At 51.9% G+C, this 20,128-nt stretch overlaps 1 non-coding gene across 1 annotated transcript; it reads left to right on the top strand.

Moving 5' to 3' along the window:
• Positions 1-9,126: 9,126 nt before the first annotated feature.
• LOC121017861 (small nucleolar RNA SNORA76) lies at positions 9,127-9,253 on the top strand. Its single transcript, XR_005784930.1, has one exon. It is a non-coding gene; the product is annotated as a small nucleolar RNA SNORA76 (small nucleolar RNA).
• The last annotated feature ends 10,875 nt before the right edge of the window (positions 9,254-20,128 follow it).

Raw genomic sequence — 20,128 nt, 5'->3', positions numbered from 1 at the left:
AGAAACTGATCTCACGCGGCCCGCGGTTTCTTGGAAACGTTCACTTTCCTCCGGGGACACGTGACGGGGGAGGAGAGGCAGGTGCGAAAACGGAAGGGCGGATGAGACTCAAAGGGCCCTGTCCCAAGGAAGGTCCGTAACTCTGCGGATCAGGAATGTGCCTGTTTCTTTGTTTGTTGGAGTTTCTGTGCGAGGACCCAGGTGGCAGCGACATGTTCTTCTGAAGAGAAATAGCTTCCAGAAAGGGCCTCAAAGGACTTCTCCCTCGTCCTCCCTCATCTCCTCCAGGTGCAGGTGGCCGGTGTGAGCTAGACTGAGCATGTATTCTGCAAATGGTAGAAAACCCAGTTGCGGGCCTGGCCATTTCCAGAGTCAGGGGAACAGTCCACGAGTCCCTACTTCTGACGTCAGTGGTCCCCAAGACCACCCTCAGGTTTGGTTAATTCACTGAGTGGACTCACAGAATTCGCCAAGAGCTGTTACACACAAGGTCAAGGTTTATTACAGTGGAAGAATACAGATGAAGATCAGGACCAGGAAAAGGCTCATGGGGCAGAGGAGAGAAAAGATGCAAACACAGAGTTTCCAGCTGTCACCTATCAGTGGAGTCAAGGGCAGTGCAGATGTCTCCCAGTGACATGTGACAATATGCATGAGCAGGGAAGCCCCCCAGCCTCGGTGTCCAGAGTCTTATATTTTTATTTTTATTATTTTAGAGAGAGAGAGCAAGAGAGAGCATGCAAATGGGAGAGAGGGGCAGAGGGGAAGACAAACAGAGAGAGAGAGAAAGAGAAGCCCAGCGCAGAGCTCGACACAGGGCTGGATCCCACGACCCTGGGATCATGACCTGAGTCAAAATCAAGGGTTGAACGCTCAACCGACTGAGCCACCCAGGCTCAGTCGAGGATCCATAACACAGACATGGTTGACTCCCCGCATGGCTGACCTCAGTCTCCAGCCCTTCTGGAGGTCAAGCTGACCATTGTGACCCAAAGCCCCCATCCTAAATCATATTACTAGACTGTCTGCCATTGCCCAAGGCCTCCAAGTAAGCAAAGACACTCTTATCAGGTGGAGCATTCCAAGGGCTCAGCGGATCTTTGCACACATAGCCAGGTGGTCACCCCCCAGAGGAAAACACGGAATGCCTTGTCTCTTTCTATCTGTCCAACAGAATCCCACCCAGCTGGTGAGGTGACCACCGGTCTGTCTCCTCCTGGAAGGCCTCAGAGACCTTCAACAGTTTGGATCCCCCCCATCCCCCACAGCCTCCCCAGAGGGCAGCCGACACATAGGATTAGCCACAAAAGCACTGGGAAATCTGCACACAAGTTACCCCCCCAAAACCCCAGCTCAGCCCCCCAACAGACTCTCCCTCCAGGGTTTCAAAGAGCCTGCAAGGGCCAGGCTGAATCAACCTGACTTGGCAAATGGGTAACAAGAGTATCTCCCCAGAGTCATTTGAGCACTGAGCAGCCAAACTGTCCTGGGTATCTGTTTCTCAGCCTTTTTACCCAATTCCGGACTGGTTCCTACAAGGTGGGGTTAAAGGACGGTTACAGAAGCCATGTCCTAGGGAGTAATTAGGGTTTTAGAATTTTACGGGGCGGGGGGGGGGGGCGTCTTACAAGGAGGCAGCCTGGACCAAACCCCTCCTTTACAGGAGAAGGAATGGCTCCAGGAGGGGGCAGGCTTGCTTTTCAATCCACCTGCCCCCCACCCCCAAGCCACCACCACTCTATCTGCTTCAGGTAGAACCAGTAGTTCAAGGGCTTTACAATTAAAGTAATGAATGTCACTCCGTGGGCCTTCTGCAAAATTGCCAGCTTAGAAAGGCTAAAGTCAGATCTTGTCTGATCACATTTTAAGCTCCGTGATTAACCAACAACACGGCTGGAAGCCACACAAAGTGCAAGAAATGCTCTCAGCCAGCACAAAGCTTTCGCCCACGTTAGTGGCTAAGACGTGGGGAGGCCGCCAAGACTGGGCACTGCCTGACTTCAAGACGAAAGGGCACGACTGCCGAATCACAAAAGAGCCCCCAGATCACCGAGTTCGTGGAAACAGACACCCCACCAATGGCAGCCTCCACACGCACACACACAGCAGGCACCGTGATATCTTTTATGGCTTTGCCGAGTCTTTCGCTTTGCTACCAGAAGAAGTGTGCTCTTTAGGTCTGTGTCCAATTTACGGATGCGCGTGTGTAATTACACCCGTATTATATGACTGCACATAAAAGCTGGTGACTGTGGACTCTTATTAGTTTTCACTCTGGTAAATCACCATCTTAGCTCAACTCAACAAAGAAGTGGCTTGTCCGGCCGACAGGTTCGCCCACCAGAGCGCTCCCTAATTACGATACACACTCAAGGGCTCATTAGGAACTAAATTACATCCCAGTCATTGAGGGAGCCGACTTCTTGCTTTGCAAGGAAGCGCTCTGGTTGGATGAAGGAGCTTTGTTGTATCATTCATTCATTCCTTCCTTCACTCACCCACTCACTCGTGCGTGCGTGCATTCGTTCAAAGTACCACACTGCACATGCTCAGTGATTGGCCACGGCCTCCTTGGTCATCTGTGCAAGCTAACTTGCACTAACTATGAGGTACTGCCCCGTAACATTTCAGTGAAGGACGAGTTGGAGAATATGGCACCACACATCCTGAGAGTTGCTCCTAGGGACACTCAGGCTGTTGCGTGGAACCCAGGAGCATCTCTGTGTCACCTCCACACCCAGGATCCCCCACGGGAATGGCTGGGGCTGTCCATCCTGTCTCCGCTGACTCTTCTGCTTATGGCTCTGGCCCCTCGTCTCTTGGCCAGACCAGTGCGACAGCAAATCTTCCCATCTCCCCCTGAGCACCGCCTCCTGCAGCCCCCACCCCACGACAGTGAACTGTCCCCAGCATGGCACATCCCACTTTCTAGTTCTCACTTTAGATCGTGGCCTGCCCTTGCTGAAAGCCCTCGGGTGGCTCCCTATTGCCCCCAGGTAACCTCCAGACTCTGGATGACCCGGGTTCTCGGTCTTTCTGTTCTCATCCCATCTCCCTGCCTCTGTGGGCACAAAGCCCTCTGATGCCCCCGTCCCCAAGTGCTCACTACTCCCTGGGTCCCGGGCTCCCTCCCGAGGCTGCTTCCTCTGCCCTGAGTGCCCTTCCCTGAGACAACTCACCTCTCCTCTCCCTTCCAGACTCAGCTCATCCACCACCACCCCCATGATGCCTTCCTAATGTGAGGACATGGAATGAAGTCTCATTCGAAGGGTGGCAGGGAGCAGGGGGACTCAAGAGGAGAGACTGAAATGCCAACCAGAGGCCAGACTGTATGTGAAGACAGATCTTGAACCCCCCCCGCAGCAACGGGCCCCAGACGGCCAGGACTTCATCGGCTGGCCGCTTCGCTCGTTTTTGTTCCTGATTCCAACTTAGGACAAACCAGAGAAAGCCAAATACGGTCCCCTAACCCATCACATAGAATGTCCCACTTCTAGGGAGCCTGCCTCCAGCTTCCTCAGGCCCCCCAGCCAGGGCAAGTCTGAGCCTTCCCTGTGGCCCCTTGTAAAACTCCACCACCCCGCTGCCTGCCTTTGCATCTCTGCCAAACACGAATGATGGGGTTATTTGCTTTAGGAGGCTCTGAATAAATAGCCGTGGCTGGTCCTCATTTGGGGGGACCTTCATTTTTGTCCACACTGACCCCCCCTTCTCCTCCCTGAGCACGAGGCCTCACCCTCCACAGCTCACCCCGCCACTGGTGTCTCCTAGCTGGGTTAGGGTCGCCTGTGAGCGCCCAGCACGGGGCCCGCACAGCGAGTGCTCGTGGATGGAGGGAGTGCATGAAGGCATCGATGACACGGACGTTTACGGGCTGGGCGTCACAGTGCCGGCACGCGCAGAGGCCTTGCCCTGCGCCCACATGGGTATCAGGCCAGCGAGGACCAAAACCTGCACTGCCCTGGCTTCTGACATGTTCAAGAAACAGATCATTTGAATGCTTCTCTGTAGCACTTGGCACCACTGTGCATTTACACGTGTGATTCCCTCCTCCAGGCCGTGTGCTTCTTGACCGTGTGCTTCAAGGACGTGGCTGTGTCGTTGGTGATATTTGGCATCTTTATGGGTACTTGGCACGTAGTGGGTACTTACTAAAAATTTTTTAAAGTTTATTTTGAGAGAGACAGAGACAGCACAAGTGGAGGAAAGGCAGCGAGAGAGAGAGAGAGAGACAGAGACAGAGAGAGAGAGAATCCCAAGCAGGCTCCATGCTGCCAGCACAGAGTCCAATGTGGGGCTCGAACCCACAAAGCTGTCAGATCATAACCTGAGCCAAAACCAAGAGTTGGACGCTTAACCGACTGAACCACCCAGGTGCCCTTAGTAGGTATTTATTAAATGTTACAGGAAGGGGACACCTGGGTGTCCAACTCTTGATTTCAGCTCAGGTCATGATCTCACTGTTTGTTAGTTGGAGCCCCATGTGGGGCTCTGTGTTGGCAGTTTGGAGCCTGCCTGGGATTCTCTCCCTCTCTCTCTGCCCCCCTCCACTCGCTCTCTCTCTTTCAAAATAAATAAATTAAGAAAATTTTGTAAAATTTTTAACATTTTTTTTGAGAGACAGAGAGTGAGTGGGGGAGGGGCAGAGAGAGAGGGAGACACAGAATCTGAAACAGTCTCCAGACTCTGAGCTGTCAGCATAGAGCCTGACGCGGGGCTTGAACTCACAAACTGCAAGATCATGACCCGAGCCGAAGTCAGCCCCTTAACCGACTGAGCCACCCAGCTGCCCCATCTAAAAGAGTTTTTAAAGTTACAGGAAGGAAGGGAGGAAGGGAGGAAGGGAGGAAGGGAAAGAGAGAGGGAGGAAGGCTGGCAGAATCTTGGGTCTCCTGGGGTCCCCCTCTCCCCTCCACCTTTACCATCTTCAAGACTCTCCCCTCCTCCCTGGTTTCTTCCGGCTTCTGCCAGACACACGATGAAGGTCAACGCGGGACAGTTGTGAGGATTCCGAATGAATTTGCCGAAGGCTAACACGTTTCTGAGCATCTTTAAATGGGGTTTTAATCCCACCACTGACCCAAATTCCCAGGCCAGTGCCACCAGGAGAGCACGACCACACGCCCCTAAGGAGGGCACCCCGGGCAGGTGTGCCTGACCCCGGCGAAGGCGGCGGGGAGGGTGCACCTTCTCGAAGGCTGGGAGCCTCTACTGCAAACACCACCAAATGCTAGGCACCACAAATTATTCCGTGATTTTTACAGGAACCATAAATATTACATAGCACATTTCCTCAGTTCTACAAGCACAGGAAGCAGGTGCTACATGCCCTCCAACACGGTAATTAGGAGGACTCAGCCAGAGGACCAGCTTGCGCTATAAAAACACAGCCACTTGCTGTCTCCAGGCCGGTCATTAGGAGAGACCACAGTGAGAAGAATCCAGATTCAGAGAACGTCCGGAGTTGACTTGTGGGTTATCTCATAAGAGCTCCAGATTTTATTTTAGCTCCAGTGCTATCTGAGACTGATAACGGCCCCACCAAATCCAAATGAAATACATATTTTAGGGATTTTAATCTAAGCAATACCAGCAAATGTGCCACTTTGGGGATGAATTATTTATTTGTTTGAGGCTAAGAGAAAATCCACACAAGCAGACCAAGGCCCCAAAATAGCGGAAAGTAAATTAAAGCGGCAGCCTGTGGCCGGCTTAATGGGCAGACAGCTCCTCACCACCCTTAAGTGTCACCAGAAATGAACTAGATGGGCCCCACCCGGGAAATGTTTAAAGACGTGCTGGTCTCAGACTTTGCTTTTCCACACGTTCTTGGAAGCATTGGTCTCTGAAGAACACGTTGAAATGTTTAGGTTCCAAGGCCCCATCTGGAACACAAAGGTCTAGGGGGAATATTGAATCAATCCACCTTCTCATTCTGGGCTTTCTTGCCCACATCGTTTGCAGAATTGTGTTTGAGGGTTGTAAAGGCATTACGAGTTTCACGGGTGGGGGTGCCAGGCGGAGCGTGCGTCTCCACCCCAAACCCCTCGGGGGTGAGGTGAGGGTCTGAGTCAGCCTCCAGACGGGTCCCAATTCATTGTTAATAAGCACCCCTGTCCAAAGAACGTGAAGGCTGGGATCTGTTGTGTCCAACAGAAGTCTCTGCCCAGTGGGATGTTCTCGATCTACGCTGCCCAGTATAGTGGTCACTGGCCCCAAATGTTGTTAGAGTGACCAAGGAGCTGAACGCTTCATTTAAAATTTTTGTTTGTTTTGCATTCATTTAAATGTTAAAGTAGATGCTTGACACAGTTCTTGGAAAACCCTCAAGGATGTTTGGAACAACTTGGACATTTGAATCTGCTTTAAAAAAATTTTTTTTTAATGTTTATTTTTGAGAGAGAGAGAGAGAGAGAGAGAGAGAGTATGAGTGGGGGAGGTGCAGAGAGAGGAGGAGACACAGAATCTGAACAGGCTCCAGGCTCTGTGCTGTCAGAGCCCAACGCGGGGCTCGACCTCACGAACTGCAAGATCATGACCTGAGCAGAAGTCAGACGCTTAACCAACTGAGCCACCCAGGTGCCCCATGAATCTGTTTTTTTCAACCACAGATTTTATGAAGTCTAAATACAGATCAGGTGTTTCTGGTGAAAATTTAGGGGTCTGAATAGGGATATGCAGTAAGTAAAACATTTCATTAATAAATCTTATACTGATCATATGCTGGAATGATAAACATTTTGGATATTTTGGATTACATAAAATATAATATTAAAATCCATCTCCTCTGTTGCATTTGCTATTTTAAAATGGCTCTGAGAGAATTTAGATCACACGTGTGGCTGGTGTGATGGTTCTGGTGGCCGTGTTGATGGCCTGGCCTCAGCTGGGCACGCAGCACAGGGGTGATAAAGACTCAGCTCACATGGGGCTCAGGGTTGGAGGGACACAGACAAGCAAATGAAAAGCATGAGAATAACAGGAAGGCAGGAATGCTCTGGAGAAATCCCTGTGCATGGAACCCTCTAGGACCATGTGTCTATGACCCTGCACAACTGTAGACAACAGACCTGTTGGGGGTCCCAGATGCTGCAGCCCCCCCCCCCCCCAAATCAAGAGCAGAAAAATCAACAACCAGGACCGAGGCAAAAAGTCCTGACACAGGGACAGCTGATGCAGATGCCACCGAGGCCTCAGTGACCTCAACTTCAGAACACAAATCAGACCCCACGTCTGACAGCAAGATCGCCGTTTGGAGTCTCACGTATCCGGGGAAACCTGGACATCACCTGTGAGGTAGCCTCCCCCACCTCCCAATTCCCTTCCTGAACTGGCACTGCCCATGGCTGTCACCACACTGCTACCCTGGGTTAATGGCCTATGTTGCACCACGGGGCCCCAACCTTAATCAGGGGGAGGACCCCTTTGTAATGTCAGAAAAATCCACTTAGCCTGTGGATGGAGACACCAGTAGAGAACAAACAGCTATTTGAATGAATTCAGGCACACTTTTTTTTTTTTTTTTTAAAGTTATACCTCAGTTAGTTAGCATGTAGTGCAACAATGATTTCAGGAGTAGATTCCTTAATGCCGCTTATCCATTTAGCCCATCCCCCCACCCACAACCTCTGCAGCAACCCTCAGTTTGTTCTCTATATTTAAGAGTCTCTTACGCTTTGCCCCCGCCCCCCCGCCGCTTTTATATTATTTTTGCTGCCCTTATGTCCATCTGTTCTGTATCTTTTTTTTTTTTATTTTTTTTTCAACGTTTATTTATTTTGGGGACAGAGAGAGACAGAACATGAACGGGGGAGGGGCAGAGAGAGAGGGAGACACAGCATCGGAAACAGGCTCCAGGCTCCGAGCCATCCGCCCAGAGCCCGACGCGGGGCTCGAACTCACGGACCGCGAGATCACGAGATCCCGCGAGATCGCGAGATCGTGACCTGAGCTGAAGTCGGACGCTTCACCGACTGCGCCACCCAGGCGCCCCCATCTGTTCTGTATCTTAAATTCTACATGAGTGAAGTCATATATTTGTCTTTCTCTAATTTCACTCTAGTTCCACCCTCATTTCTGCAAACGGCAAGATTTCATTCTTTTTTATTGCTAATATTCCACTGTGTACATACACACGTATCTCACCTCTTCTTTATCCATTCATCTGTAGATGGACATTTGGGCTCTTCCCATACATTGGCTATTGTCAATAGTGCTACCATAAACATTGGGGTGCAAAGGCACCCCACATTTTAAAAAAGAATTTAAAAGGTATTTATCGCACCATCTCCACGCATTTGAAAACTAATCCACTGTGGGGAGACTGTATTTATGCCAGCTGCAGAGCGGGAGTGAAGGGCAGATTCTCTACACTGGTAGGAACTCTTGGACGCATGCTGGGAACAGGAGTGGACAGGGAAGGGTTTGGGGTGCCCTTGGGATCCTCAGGCCTTGAGTGCTGACACCAGCCTGGATTCAGGAGGGATTTTCTGCTCAGGAAAGAGGAGGTGAGTTTCCTGGGAGGTGAGAGACCCATAGAAGAAGCAGACCCTCAGGGCTGGATAAGCTGTGTGTGTGAAACCACCCCCCCCCACCCCCCCCCCCCAGGCAGTGATACTCAGAGAGGAGGCAGGACCACATGGTGGAGACTGACATTCCCTGTGTCTTCGTTTGGGCCTCTAGAAGCGGACTCAGAGACAAGGATTTGAGGACAAGTGGCTTATTTGGGAGGGAAGGGTATGGGGTGGGAGAGTGAGATACGAGAAGTAATCCCATGGGGACACCCCAGGACTCGGGCGGAGCACCACCTCGCAGTCACCCCATCAGCGTGCAGTGCCCTCTGGTGGGGTTTTATACGCGACATTAGTCATCTATTGCAGCATTAAAAAGTCATCCCAACACTTAGCTTAAAACAAGAGTACTTACGAGGCGCCTGGGTGGCTCGGTGGGTTAAGCATCCGACTCTTGGTTTCGGCTCAGGTCATGATCTCACAGTCGGTGAGTTCGAGCCCCTTGTTGGGCTCTGCGCTGATAGTGCCCGAGCCCGCTCGGGATTCTCCTTCTCCTTCTCTCTCTGCGCGGCCGCTTGCACCCTCTCTCTCTCTCTCAAAAATAAATAAACATTACGCACTGCCTTTGAGCCCCTGCCGCGCCTGCGCGTGGCGCCAGGTTCAGGCTGCGCGCATGCGCTTGCGCATAAGTGGGCCCGCCAGGTCCTCCCCCCCGGCGGCCCTTGTAACCGTGAGCGACACTGGGACACCCGGCTGCGAGCGGGTGGGGGTCCTTGTGGAAAGGGTCCCGGGGAGACGTCCTATAGGCCCTGCTACTCCGTGTCCGCACGTTCCTGTTCCTTTTGTGGAAGTGCTGTCCTCTCCGTGATCACCGGGACCTGCGGGTTAACCGCGTCGTGGGGGGCCCTGAAGGGAGGGCGGTGAGGGGCCTGGAGCAGTTTGAGGACCGCGGTCTACTTGACAGGAGCTGGTCTCGGTCCTGAGGCTGCATGAATTTAACTCACCTGGCCGAGGTGTGGCAGTGACCTATTTGAGAACAACTACCGTTTAGGGCCAGCTGCTTGTATGGATACTGTACCAAGCATGGGAATAAAAGCTTTGGACAAAAATTAAATAAATAAATAAATCTAGATAGATAGATAGATGATAGATAGATAGACAGATAGATAGATAAAATCTATAAACCAACCAACCAACAAACATTAAAAAACCCACAAGAGTACTTACGATCTTGCTCTCTGTGGCTTGGGAACTTGGGAGTGATGCAGCTGGGTGGTTCCAGCTTAGGGTCCAGGTGGTTGCAGTTGAGACATCAGTGGCAAGTCTCACCCGGGGCTGGAGGATTTGCTTCTAAAATGGCTCCACGTGGCTTGTGAGTTGGCTCCCTGCCACCTGACCTCCCTGTGGTATCGCTCCAGGGTTAGCTTGGAATCCAGGAAGGCTTCTCAGAGGAGGCGGCTGTGGAGAGGGATTTTCCGAGGAAGGAAAGCATTCCCACCAGGAGGATGTGGTTCGTTAGTTCGTTGGCTTCAGGGATCGTGGCAGGTGCTGCAGCTGAGGGGAGCAGTGGCGTGTGGGGAGGGTGGAGGGTTGGCGGGAGATGCCGTGTGGCCTTCAGGGCAAGACGGCTAGGAGGACAGGCCATCCCTACAATGACAGCGACGTTCCTTTGTTGCTCCTCTGTGTAGGGCTCAGTTCTGAGGCTCTATGTGTATGACTTCATTTAACTGTTACACGTTCTTTAAGAGGGGCAATATGACTATCACCCCCAGTTTACAGAAGGGGAAACAGAGGCACAAGATGGTAAGCGACTTAACAAGGTCGAGCGGCTGTGAGTGATAGAACTGAGCTCAGAGGCCACGCCGCCCAACCTCTGGGCCCAGTCGATGCACCAGACGCCTCCCAGGGAGGTGGGATGCTTGGCTTCAAAGGTCACTACCCTTCTCAAGGGAGCAGGACCCAGGAGGGGTAAGGTGTGACAGAAACAAGAAGAAGCCTGGAAACTTCAAGAGAGTGGGGCTAGATGGAAGGAACACAAGATGTGGAGACCCAAGACCTGGATTTGAATCCTGGCACTGACTCATTTTGTGGACTTTGGCAACTGTGTTAGCCTCTGGGCCTCCGTTATATGATCTGCCAAATAGGGTTCTTTCATTTGCTCGATAATGTTTACTGAGCACTACCACGTGCACGTTCCTTCTGGGTACTGGGGTCACGACACCCGCTCCCGGGTGAAGGGAGGAGGATAGTGAACAAATCAGCAGCGGAGAAGGAGACGTCTCAAGGTAAGTGTTTGTAAAGAATAAAACAGGAGAAAGGGCATAGGGGTTGAGTGACCACTCTTAGTTAGGACGTCATGACATTTGTGCTGACAGCTAAAGCCTGAGAAAGGGCCTTGTGAAGATCTGGGGGAGAACCCATTCCCTGGCTGAGGGCCGAGCAAGTGCAAAGGGCCTGAGGCATGAATGACCTTGGAGGTTGATGGGAAGCTCAAATAAATGAGTCAAACCTGCTTATGGGTCAGGCTCTGGGGAGGGGGGGGGGCTGGCTGGGGGAGGGATGGATGGATGGACACTATTCCCCCTGTCCCAGCTTAGCCCACAGGCCCCAGAAGGAGGCCCTATGTGTCAGTTAACAGCCTCTGGTTTCTTTCCCAAATCCAACCTCACGGGGGGAGGCTGATTCCCCAAGAGAGCCAGCTGCTTGGTGTCTGTTTGGATTTGCCATTAGGACAGGAATACTCCTAATTTAATTTCTCCTTTGTGTCTCTCTGAGTGACTAACTCCATGAGTCGTCTCTAAGAAGAACGTGCCGGAGATGAAAAACAGCAGATTTTAAATGAAAATCGCGAGCTGCATACAGACCTTTGGCAGCCTCCAACGCTGGGCGCTGACCCCTTCTGGCCCAGGGCCGTGCACACAGATGGTGCTCAATGTATGCTCACTAGGCGTGCGTGACCTCACCAGTCAGGATGCTCTGTTTCTAGTTCCCCTTTGGCTTTCCTGCTGCATAGGCACACTGGAGGAGGCGGGCCAGCTGGGGAGGTGGCAGGACAGAGGTCGCTCATCAGAGGGAGTCAGGCCAGGCATCCAGCCAATTCAGTAGTGGCTGTGTGCATTTCCTGGAGCGGCACCTGACATCTGCCACCCCAGCCCGATTTCTGGAGCACCTACAACATCCTGGATACTGCGTCTACCCACTCGGCCCACACGGATCGTGGCTGCTGCCTCTACACGACCCCAGGACACTTTCACGTCCCTTCCTCAGGATCAGCGGTGACAGGGCTCCTAGGAGACAAACCCCAACCAGAATGGTCTTGGGGGCGCCCAATGGTCGATCCATCCGTTCTCCCACTCTTGACCCCTTGGGGCTCCCTGGGCCAGAGGAGCAAAGACTGGAACTTTCCTCCCCAGGAGTTCAGCCTGCCTGCTCTTCTCATTCTCTGGTTCTCATCCTCACGCGACCCCAGGAACCCCAGGGCAACCAGGGCTGCAGCCCGCGGCTCCAAAGGGCAGTCAGTTCAGCTGCTGCTTCCTGCTCGGAGATGTTTCCAGTGGCCCGACCAGCCGCCCCCAGCTTTCTTTCATCTTTCATCTGTTTGTTCCAAGAAAAAAATGCATCATAGTGAGCGGGGGTGGGGAGGGTACCAGCTCTGCGGGGGGTGGGGGGGTGGTAAGGGGGGGCCAGGCAGGCGGCTGGGTTCCTGCGGCTCTGTCACTCTTCTGTCTCATCCGGTCATGAGTCCTGCACGGGCCAGGCAGGCTCAGAGCTATGGCCCTGGGAGCGCCCCGCCCCGGTCACACTCTCCTTCTGTTTCCTCCCTGCTCTGCTCCCCTACAGGTTGCGGAGGGAAGCAGGTTAGGGGTTTCCACCTCACCCTCAGGCCTCTTCAAGCAGAACTCTAAGCTACCTCTACAGGGACTTTTGGAATACATTTCTGTGTGATTTGGGATAGCTGGGTAATTTTCCAGAAATATAGGAACTGGGTCTGCTGCCTGCCTTTTACATAAATATTGTTTTCCCATTGTAATAATTAAAATAATATTTACCATGTATTTCGATGTATTCCAGGCATCGCGACTCTGGGAGGGAGGCGCTGTAATTGTCCTCATTTTCCAAGTGAATAAATAGAAGTTCAAAGGAATACTTTGTGCAAGGTCATTGTAAGTGATGTTGGCAGATCTGCCTGTCTCTGGCAGCCAGAGAGCATCCGGTGCCCAGAGCCATTCCCGACCTGCTTTCTCTCTCTCCCAAAGAGAATGGAAAGCTAAAACACTCATCTCGTCAGACTTCCTTGCAGCTAGAAGTGACCAAGTGACCAGTTTTGGCCACCGACGTGTAAGCGAAAAGAACCAGGAAGAAGCTCTTGGAGCAAATTCAGCCTTTCAAATTTTGCCCTTTAATTCTGTCTGGAGTCCAGGTATGATACCTGGAGGTGTAGCAGCCATCTTGTAACCATGAGGTCAAATCCCCATGCCAAGGATGGCAAAGTAGGAGTGTAGAAATAATCTGGATTTCTGATGACATCCATGGGTAGCCCTCCCCAGGCTCCTTGTTTCATGATGCAAAGACATTTCTTACTTATTTCATCTACCATTTATTGGATTTGTAGCTTCTTATGAGCAAATAAAAATAATTGACCCCTGGCCTCCACAGCCCATGGTGTTGCACACTTTTGAGGCTGCTCATCAAGGGGGCATTGGGCTGGGCCCTGGAAAACGGCATTAGAATGAACTTCAATTTGTCAAAAGCCAAGAAGTCTGACTTTATTTATTTATTTTTTCAACGTTTATTTATTTTTGGGACAGAGAGAGACAGAGCATGAACGGGCGAGGGGCAGAGAGAGAGGGAGACACAGAATCGGAAACAGGCTCCAGGCTCTGAGCCATCAGCCCAGAGCCTGACGCGGGGCTCGAACTCACGGACCGCGAGATCGTGACCTGGCTGAAGTCGGACGCTTAACTGACTGCGCCACCCAGGCGCCCCAAGAATTCTGACTTTAAAACACCACCAGAGTGTCCAGAGAGTTTTAGGGGTAGAAATTTCCATTTTTTCAGTGGCTCAACCGCGTCATGACTGGGACAAAGATTTTGAGGTCTCTGCAGAGAAGCTGCTCCCCGCAGGAGAGCTGGGAATCTGGTGTTGATCTCAGTTTATACCCTGCTGGGCCACTGCCACCACTGCCCCCTCTCCCTCCGAGGAGACTGGAGTCCAGCCCCAGCCAGCTCTGGGGGAATCCAAGAAGCTCGGGATCTGCTTTCTGTGTCCCTATCAGTGCTATTCATCTGGAGGGGGCACCCACTGGATGGCTGTGCAGGCCTTGGGCAAGTCACTTCATTCACCTGAGCCTCAGTTTTCTCATCTGTAGAAGGGGGATGAGAGTAGATCACCGTGAGGATTCAATGGGTTCACACACAGCAGCTGGATCACGGTGAGCGCTGCGAGGGGCTGGCTGTGGGGGGCATTACTACTGCCCCCTACCCTCCACCTCTCCTCTCCTTCTGACCCCGAGGATGCTTGCACCTTCCTGCCCTCCTCTGGAACCAGGCATGGATGTGTCATTTGCCTTGGCCAATGAAATGGGAGCAGCAGGGTCATGTGACCTTCCATGTGAAACCCTGTGAAAGCTAGTGTGACTCTCCAGGACCCCTCTTCCCTGGGAAGGTCGTGCTGACGGGGAGACTGAAGACCACAGAGCTTGTATCCGTCAGGACAACACACAGAGGAAGGTTGTCTGGGGAGTCACCTGGACCAGCCACGGAACTTATGTGAGCAAGAAATTAACATCAACTGGGTTAAAGCCATGAGATTTGGGAGTGTTTATTACTGCCATAGAGCCTCGCTTAACCTGACTAATATGCTCTTCCAGGTAAACTACTCAATAAACTAGTAACAAGAGCCAGGATCCTTCCTGGGGTGATTGCTACCATTGCAAACGACACTCTGTTCTAGGCTTTTTGTTCCTAGGGTAGAAAACGAATACCATGTTTCCCCAAGAGAGAGCATCAAGGGCATTCTGGAAGGAAGACGCTGGCTTTTATCCACTCATGAGGGCTGTCCCAGGCACACAAAAGGCAGTGGCTCTGGGGCGCCTGGGTGGCTCAGTTGGTTAAACATCCAACTCTTGATTTCAGCTCAGGTCATGATCTCACAGTTCGTGAGATCGAGCCCCATGGGGGTTCTGCACTGGAGCCTGCTTGGGAGCCTCTCTCTCTCTCCCCCTGCCCCCCACCCTCTGCCTCTCTCTCTCTCTCTCTCTCTCTCTTAAAAAAATAAAAATAAAAAGGCAGTGGCTGTGTGAGGGCTGATACTCAAGATGCAAATAGGCTTTGCTAAGGGCTGGCCTGGCCTGGAAGGCACTGCCTGGGGAAGCTGTTTGGGCGGATGTCCAGCTCAGGGCAGAGATGGGGCCCCTGTGCCCAGGGGATGGAGCAGGAAGGATGTTCTGTCTGGACCAAGGAAGTCAGGGAAGGCAGAAGACAGAGGCACGGGCCCGTGGGTAATTTGCTCCCTCAATACAGAAACAGGCAGTGGCTCAGAGCATTTGCTGCATTCTCACCAGGCAGAGTGCAGGGGCTAATACCCTGGCAGAGGGTATTAGAGGCAGTGGGCCAAAAAGCCCCTGCAACAAGGGGTCGCATGACAAGAGAACCTTTCATGAGCCAGCTTGGACAAAGCCACTGCGCACTCTGCGTGCGGTGATCTGGATGAGCACGATGGGACAGGAAGAACGAGTGTCATTAATCAGCCATCAGAAGGTGAGGGAACCCAGGTTCGGGGAGACCGTGGCCTCTAAAAGGATCTGGGACTTGTTGGGATGAGCACTGGGTGTTGTGTGTAAGTGATGAACCCCGGGAATCTACCCCCAAAAAGCAAGAGCACACTTAACACCCTGTATGTTAGCCAATCTGACAATAAATTATATTAAAAAAATAAAATTAGAAAATGATCTGGGACAATGATTTAAGCATGAGCCCGAGACCCCGGTGCAGACCCCAGAGCTCCGAGCCAAGCTCAGACCCAGGAAGCAGAAAGAAACTCAGAATATGGGATTGAGCAGAGCCAGTCCAGGCTCCTTGGTCCCCTGTCTGCAGGGGACAAATTGGTTCCTGTGGAGGGTCACCCTCCCCCCCCCCCCCCCCCCCCCCCTTGCCTGACACTCCTTCTACAGACTGTCAGCAGAAGGCAGGCGACACTTCCCCTGGTACCTTTGCATTAAAATATTGTCTGCATATGGTGGGGAAATTAATGTCCGTTTTCCTTTTTTGTGTTTTAATGACTTAATATACAACAAAAGGAGAATTTTTCTCCTGGGAGGTTTCAACAGATGTTGCTATTTCAGTGCAGGCTGTTCCTCTGTTCCAGCTGCCTGTCCCAAATAAGGCATATTATCCAAATAATCTGGAAACTCGGTGGTGACGCTCCCGTGTCAGAACACAATCAGGATGCGGCCCAGCCAGGCAGTGGGGTCTGTTGGATCCAGTTTGGGCTGTTTCGCGATGGGGGTGGGATTCACGTTGCCATCAGGTGTGGCTGGTTTTCTCCCAAACTGAAATAATAGTATGAACAGCAATGCTGGCTCATAACCAGCCTCTCGGGGACTTTTTGTCTGCCTGAAGAAAGCCCCAAACAGTCTTCCTGGCTCCTGTTCCCCCCCCGTTCCCACCTGCAGCCTCCCCCGGCTCATCTCTGTTCAGACATCAGTGTTTGCGGTCACTTCCCCTGAGCTCTCCCCAAGCTGCATTAGCGGGTCTCTGCTGCAGAGAGAAAATCTCACTGTAGACGGGCTAAGAGCATGGGCTCTGAAGCCAGCCCACCTAGGTTTCCGATCCTGTGTTGGGTGGCCTCGGGGGACCATGTGCTGCTGACGTTTTGACATCTGGAGCCTGCTGACCCTGGAGAGACTGGCCCATCCCAGGGCTAAGCCAATTCCTGGGGCCTCTCAAGTGCTCACCTTGTGTCTTTTACATGCATACCAACCAGTCTGGAGCTCATACCCTCAACCTCCTTGTCTATCAGGCTCTCACCTTCTGGGCCGCTACCCCCTGCCCTCAATACCCCACAGCCAGGTACCAGACAACTAGCGATAGCCCTAAGCCCCGGAGCCTTCTGAACTTATTCAAACTAGCCAGTCCTAAGCCCGCCTTCCCCTGGAAGCCACAATAAAGTCTCTCGCCCATGTTTCCCCCTAACTGCCTCTGCCTTCTGACCAATGATAGTGATTTCCCGTGTAACCTGCATAGCGTGGCATGGTGTGGCATGGCCTCTTGGGAACTATGAGAAACAAACTATCTTTCCTTTTTTTAATTTTTTCAATGTTTATTTATTTTTGAAAGAGAGAGAGAGAGAGAGAGAGAGAGAGAGAACGTGAGCAGGGGAGAAGCAGAAAGGGAGGGAGACACAGAATCCGAAGCAGGCTCCAGGCTCTGAGCTGTCAGCACAGAGCCTGACACGGGGCTCGAACCCACAAACCAGGAGATTGTGACCTGAGCCGAAGTTGGACGCTCAACCGACTGAGCCACCCGGAAGCCCCAACAACCTATCTTTTCAATGGCAATTGTCTCCTGATCTGGTGGCCTCAACACCCCTGAATGCTAATACAACCTACATTTTTAAAAAGTTCCTTAACCATCTGGACCTTAATTTCCTCATCTTTATTTTTTTTTAATTTACTTATTTTGTGTGAGAGAGAAAGAGAAAAGTGCGAGCAGGAGAGGGGCAGAGAGAGAGAGAGAGAGAGAGAGAGGGAGAGAGAGAATCCCAGCACGGAGCCCGACAGGGGGGCTCAGTGTCACAAACCGTGAGGTCATGACCTGAGCCAAAATCATAAGTCAGACGCTCAACCTACTGACTTGGACTCAGGTCATGATCTCATGGTTCGTGAGTTCAAGCCTTGGACTGGGCTCGCTGCTGTCAGCACAGAGCCTGCTTCGGACCCTGTGTCCCCCTCTTTCTCTGCCCCTCCCCAGCTCCTTCTTTCTCTCAAAATAAATAAACTAATAAAAAAATGTTTAAAAAAAATAAAATGGAGATAATTTTTTTTTTTTATTGTAGGGTTGTAATTAGTGGAGATAAAAATAGTATTTGCCTCCTAGGGTTGTAATTAGGATCAAATGAGTTAACAACTCTAATTGCTGAACACACGGTCCGGCATCCAGTAAGTGTCCGTTAAATGTTGGTGAGGATGATTACAACAAACAACGTAATTACTATGGGATCGCTGTAGAAAGAACATGATTCTGGGGTCTGAACTCTGATACTCCCAAGGGGGATGACTGGGTTATTCGACTTTTGGGGGACTTCAGTTTTCTTACAGAGAAAATGGAGATTTAAAGTATCAATTGTATGGGGTCCCCTGAGTGGCTCAGTCAGCTGAGCATCCAAGTCTTGGTTTCAGCTCAGGTCACGATCTCACGGTTGGTAAGGTCCAGCCCCAAGTCGGGCTCTGTGCTGAGTATGGATTCTGTGTGGGATTCTCTCTCTCCCTCTCTCTGCCCCTCCCCTGCTCACACGCTTCCTCTCTCTCTCTCTAAAAATAAAATCTTTTTAAAAAATATCAATTGCATGATATTGCTGAGATAAATCACCTAAGGTGTGCTGAATGCTGGCACCTAGATCACTCCTAAAAGAGAGAGCTATCCTGGGAACAGGATATATTTTTGACAAACATGAAAGACTAGGTTTTAAGTCCAAACTATTGATTGAGAGTTTATTTTGATCCCAGCCTACAAGAATAGTCGGTCTCTCTTTAGTCTCCAGTCCTGACTTTGCCACTTGGGGTTTCCTGAGGTGTGTGGTAACCCAACCCTCACAGCACCCGCTGGTTATAAAAAGCTCTCACCTTTGAGAAGAGTGACTCAGGGTTCCTGTTCTGGATGCCCTGGGCCCGGGTTCACGTCCTGCCTCCACCACACTTACTAATGGTGCCACCTGGCCAAAGTGACTTTATCTCAATGTGCCTTGGTTTGCTCATCTGTAAAATGGGCTCTGGTGGTGCCGGGCTGGTCCATCCGTGCAAAGTGCTCAGCATGGTGCCGGCCTGTTGCCACATGGGGCCCCACATTCCTCTGACCTTCTTGCTCAGACCTACGCTTGGGGAACCCAGGGAGCAGAGGAGATGCTCCAGGTCCTGCTTCGTGCTCGAAAATGGAGGAGCTGGGGGTGTTTAGCCTAGAAGTGGGAAGGTGCAAACATAGACACACAGCTATTGAGCACCTACTGTGTTACTAAGTGCTCTCCTGGATGCTAGGGATTCAGCAGGGAGCGAGATGAACCCAGTTTCCGCTCTGATGGAGATGACATTCTAGCCGGGGAGAAAGACGATAAAGAAACAAGGAAAACCTAAAGAAAAACTTCGCATAAGGATGTGAGCTATGGCGAAGAGAAAACCGGGTTCTGAGAAGAACCCGGAAGGGGCAATCTGGGAGAGTGAGATCGGGGAGGAGGGTGGCCCGTGAGCCGAGGCCGGGACCCCAGACAGCCCACATGAGGGGTCTGCGTTCTGTTCCAAGCTGTCCTGGGATCACTGCAGAATCACGCTGGCCTTCCCTGCCGGGGCCTCCTCCAGCCAGAGGGAGAGGCCAGAAAGCCCCAGGAGAGCAGGAGAAGCCCCTCAGAGCTGTTTTAATTGAAAGATCGCTTCTTCCCTGTGTTCTCTGTTGGCAGCGGGGGCTTTGAATTAAACATGAGTGGTGATTTATTTATCAAGTCTTTGAAAAAGTCTCCGTGATTCGGTGCACTCTTCTCCAGTTAACCCTTCCGGCCTCTGACCAGGGCGGCCGAGAGCACCACATGCTAAGTCTCTGCAGGACATGTGTGCTGGTGGCAGGGAGGGGGGACTATGCAGACTCACGTGGAGAGGGGGTGGGATGAGCCTGCAGAGGAAAGGGGCCTACTCCCCACTCTGTTTGCCCATCCACCTACCCCACCTCCCTGGGCTTCCGGAACCTGACTCTGAGGACTATCCGCCCCCTTCCCTAGTTGATGGATCACCGCTCCTGATTCTTCACTCCCCAATAACAGAAATACACCCCCATGCCCTTGCCGTGGCTTGGTGGCAGGCAGAGTGGTCCTCCCCACCCACTGACCTGGCCAACAGGAAGCCAGCGGACGTGAGGAACTCAGGCTAAAATGCGCTTGCCTTCCTGTGCTTCTATTCGGCCACGACAAGGACGCACCCTGGGTACCGGCTGGGCCACAGGACGAGATATGAGATAGACGGAGCAGAGCTGCCCCATTGATCGGAATATCCTTGAATGTGAGAATAAGTGATTGTTGTTTGAAGCCACTGAATGTCACGTTACCAGCATGATAATGACAATAGCTGACCAGTGCACACCCAGGCTCTGTTGGAAGGCCTCACCAGATCAGATAGCTGGAGGAAGGATGTCAGGGTATCACTGCCCCATCACCAATGGGCCTGCCACCCCTCTGCTTCCTTGTGGTTCTAGAAGCTACAGTTCCTGCTGAGCAGCCCCAAACACTCCCTGGACTCTGCTACCTCCTCTCCTTGACCTTGCCCATCAGGCCTTGGAGGTGGTAATGACTTTCCACTCTTGGGAGTCTCTGGGCGTATCATCATTTTTTGTTGGTTCTTCCATTTTGCCCCTAACTCTGTC

This window comes from Herpailurus yagouaroundi, unplaced genomic scaffold, assembly GCF_014898765.1.
Source record: "Herpailurus yagouaroundi ecotype Mexico unplaced genomic scaffold, PumYag 216, whole genome shotgun sequence".
Classification (NCBI taxonomy): domain Eukaryota; kingdom Metazoa; phylum Chordata; class Mammalia; order Carnivora; family Felidae; genus Herpailurus; species Herpailurus yagouaroundi.
This window is presented reverse-complemented; position numbering and strand designations above follow the sequence as displayed.